We start from the raw sequence: 4,859 nt of genomic DNA on the forward strand, positions 1-4,859 counted from the left end.
TTGAGCCCACAAACTTTCATGTTCAGGCAGACACTTTTTACATGCACCGACCTATAAATTAGGAGCTCAAACTGCCTTCTCGATTTTGATTGGAGAACATTAGATGAGTGGCCTACTAGTGATCATGCACCAATCATTATAAACACCCACAATGGTCAACTTTTACAGAGATCGCTATGATGCAACTTTGAGAAGACGGACTGGGATAGATTTAATGAGCTAAGCAAAATTGAATGGAAATCAGAAAAGTTTGAAAGGTTTGATCATGCCATAGACTTACTAAATAGAACTCTCCATGCAGCAGGAGTTAATCCGAGACAGAATTAACTGCCCTTCTCAAAACTACAAGAAAATATTTGGCCAGATTGCATATATGTCATAGAGAGGAGAATTTGATAATAAATAAAAAATGAAGAGCACAGTTCAGTCGTGCCAAGAAAGAAGTGATGTGCTAGCCTAGGATGTATTTTTGTTTCCTTCATTAACAGTAGAAGACCACCATCTCCTGTGTGGAAGAAAGTGAGAATGATAACAGGCAAATTCATCCCCAACCCACCACCAGTGTTGAAGGTAAATAGTCAGTATGTGACTGGAGCAACTATGGTAAGCAGCTCTTCTAGGAGAAGGACACTCCAAAATCAAACCACTGTTCTCTAGTCTTGGGTAGTGCCATAGCCTCTGTACCATGGCCTTTCACTGTCTTGGGTTGGAGTTCTCTTGCTTGAGGGTACACTTGAGCACACTCTCCTATCTTATTTCTCTTCCTTTTGTTTTGTTAAAGTTTTTATAGTTTATATAGGAGATATTTATTGTTGTTACTCTTCTTAGAATATTTTATTTTCCTTTTTTCCTTTCCTCACTGAGCTATTTTCCCTGTTGGAGCCCCAGGGCTTATAGCATACTGCTTTTCCAACTAGGGTTGTAGCTTAGTAAGTAATAATAATAATAATAATTGGCTGATCATTTCTCCAGTATATTAAGCAGCAGAACAGGAAGAATCCTATAATAATCGTTTTACTGGTAAGGAATCTGATTCCGCACTTACTAATTGCAATGATTCAGCCACTGGTGTCAGTGGAATTCCATTTGCAATGATTAAACACTTACATGTTAATCCGAAGTTATATATTTTTAGGCTTTATTAACAGAATATAGCATGTTCAGAGTTATCCAAATGTTCAGGAACTTGGAATTATTTTATTTTTTCAAAAACCTGATAAGGATAAGTCTCTAGCAGGAAATCATCGACTAATTTTATTGACATGTTGTGGTACCTGGAGAGAAGAGGTATTTTAACACCTATCCAGTTTGGATTTATAAAAATGCATTTAGTGACTGATGTGTGATACGACTTTTTTGTGAAGCCTTTGCTTTCAAACCGCACCAAATGATTTTTTTTTTTTACCTCGAAAAGGCATATGATACTACATGGAGATATTGTGTGCTTAAAACCATTGATGATTCAAGATTGTGAGGAGAGCTTCCATTGTTCATTCAAGCATTAGTTTCACATAGATTTTTTTCAAGTTAGAGTAAGTGAAACTCTGTCAGAGAAGAAATGTCAGGAAGAGGGAGTTCTTCAAGGTAGTTGGCGGAGTGTAATCCTATTTGCATTAGCCATAGGTGGGATATCTTCTTTCAATCGTCAAGATATTCTCTCACCATTATTTTTAGATTATCTTTCTATATAATTTTCTGCGGCTAGAATGGCAATTCTTGTGACAAAATTAAAACTCATTTGAAAAACGAATTCAATTGTCTGATATGAATGTATTTAAGTTTTCGACAAGCAAAACTGTTGTTGTTCACTTCAGTTGTATGCGGGGAATCCATTCCCATCCGAATATGTACATCAAAGGCCAACGTATCTAATGCATAAGTGAAGTTCGAATTTTAGGATTGACATTTGAATGTAGGCTTACATGCAATCCTAACTTGAAAGCTTTAAAAGTAAGGGGTCTTGAGGCTCTCAATCTTTTAAAAGTTTGTCCAATACATCATTGGTTGGAGGGGAGGGGGCACACCGTATAACTACTCTAAAATTTTACAAGGCCTTAATTGAAAAAAAAAATTAGTTATTGGAGCCAGATATATTCCTCAGCTAACCCAAGTCGACTAAAGGTTATAGATTCTATACACCGTACTAGTATCAGATTGGCCACTGGAGTCTTTAGAACCTTGCCCTTTGCATGCCACCTTGTTGGCGCTCGAGAGCAGCCTTTAGATCTCTACCGGATGTCTTCTATTCTTCAGTATTGATTTAGGTTGCAAAGACTTCCTAATTCCTTTGCCTATCAGACTGCATACTTTGTAAAGAACTCCACATACTTTGAGTTACACCCAAAATCCCCTCAACTTTGTTTTTGCAGGGTGAAACAATTGATAAACAGTCTTGATATAGTTAGAACGAAGGAGTTTCCATTTATGGTATCATTAACACCTCCATGGAAATTACCAGAGATATCTTGTTGTAAATAGTTTATTGGAGTCAAAAAGAAGGTGACTAACTTAAAAGACAGGTGTCTTTCTATGAAACATGGTGAAGAACATAAGGAATCAATTTTTATATGTACCTATGGCTGCAAATCCGATGCTAGCTTTTGATTTGGAGTATATTGTAAAGCTTTTGATTATAGAGGTGCACTGCCTGTAACAGCTTTCATATTTACTGCAAACTATATGGCACACTGACTACTATTGAAAAAATAGCGTTAAAGGTGTAGAGTAACTTTTCCTTTGTTAATGATGCAAGGAGTGTTCAAGATTTAGAAGTTTTTAATTCCAGTAACCCTTTACTTCAAAAGATTTTAGAAGGCATTCTTATTATTGGACTGATAGGTATAACAGTTCACTTTTTCTGGGATCCGGCACACACATGTGAGTGTGGAAATGAGAATGCAAATTTAATGCTGCAGCTGAGTTGCGATCAAGAAGGTATCCTATTCATTGTGATGTTTGTTTACCCAACGTTAAAAATTCGATTTCTAATAAATAGCAACAGCATTTGGATAGTTTAGCTGTAAATAGGATGCAACAAATAACGAATATTATATCCCTTTGGAAATATAACATGATACCCCAAAAGTAGGAGACTACACTTTGACGTCTCCACATTGGTCACACTCAGTTGACAAATGAATATCTGCTTACTGTCAAACACCAGCTATATTGCGACGACTCTTTGGTAGCCATAATAGTAAGGTATTAATTGATCGAATGCCCCATTTATAGTAACGAGAGAAATAGATATCTGTTTGCGGATTGAGGTGAGATTCTTGGAAATAATGTCCTACCATGCTAGTGTTATTTTTAGCTTTAATTCAGAATTAGATCTTCTGGAAGCTATTGAACTTTTAAAATGATATCTTCTCTTTTAGGATTTTAATTGAAAGTTGTTTCATTCCTTATCTAACATAAATGATATTGGTGTCAGTGAATTTAGATGCTAGGAGGCCAGACAACCTAGAATCAATCAATCCTACATGCACAGAGCAAAGATGGCCTCTACTCTTATCTTTTTGAAGGGGTATTATTAGGTGACCATAAACCCAGAACACATCACCAAGACCACCAGCACCACCTCCTTCGGTACTTACATATTCTATCACTCTGATCTTCTCTTTGGAAATGCATGGGCCACTTTCCTATGCCTCATGTATGTTATATTAATGGACCTCACTTTCTGCAAATGTTTCGTTTACTACATACTTTTGTTCTCCTCCAAGGAAGAATGCCTCCGTCACCATGCATCCTTCTCAACTGCCTACACAGATATATATATATATATATATATATATATATATATATATATATATATATATATATATATATATATATATATATATATATATATATATATATATCTTTAAATTTTATAAAGTTCATTCCCTCCACATTAAATATAGAGACAGTGAATGCCAGTTTACACAATTATATAAATGAAATAAATTAATAAATTGGGTATTTTATGCAAATTTGATTTATTTTTTCTTCAAGAACACAATATAAATACGGAAGGGAAACTAGAGTTTTTAAGAAAAAAAAAAAAACTAATAAAGGTACTGATTAACTTTATACAATACTCTCAATAGCATCTTGCTATTCATTCAAGAAAATCATCAAATTTGAATGCTCGAGTAGAGGATTATAAAAATGGCCATTCAAGCAGTGCCAAATGTTGTTGTTCGAATGTTTATATACATTTAGTCCAGGTCCATTCACCTGCTGGAAGTAGCAAGCAGAAAGAACGAGAAAAACTCTATAATAAGGATCTGTATTTCTTGCGAAATGGTATAAGTAACATTAAAATAGGGGGAGGGGTATTGGAACTCCATTGCTAGTATAAGGGATTGTTCGAATTCAGATAGTTACCTTTTATGTAAATCTCATGTATGCTTCAAACAAATTATTTGAAATAGAAAGACTTTTTTATTTTCATAAACCCCCATGTAGAATATACATATATTAAATAAAACTATGGCTCAAAGCTAGATAGATTTCATTTAAGAGATTTGCAAACTCATGTAAGTGATACTCGAAATATACCTGTAAGTTTGTCTGACCAATCTATAATAAAGTTAACAACAAAATTGGAAAATGTAATGTCATCAGGTAAAGGTTATCGGAAATTGAATTGTTAAACTTCGAGTAACGATGTAGTTAGGGAAAACTTCATGACAGCTTCGATTGAGATTAGAAATAAGAAAGCAAATTATAGAATATGAAATACTGGTTGGACTGCAAAAATAAACAATTATTCTTTTTCTTATGATTCGGACTACTTAACTTAGATATGTGAAGGAATAAAAGTAAGAATAAAATTGATGATAAACTAAAATTAATACAAGTGTCTGCATATC

Source organism: Palaemon carinicauda, chromosome 26, assembly GCF_036898095.1.
Source record: "Palaemon carinicauda isolate YSFRI2023 chromosome 26, ASM3689809v2, whole genome shotgun sequence".
NCBI lineage: Eukaryota > Metazoa > Arthropoda > Malacostraca > Decapoda > Palaemonidae > Palaemon > Palaemon carinicauda.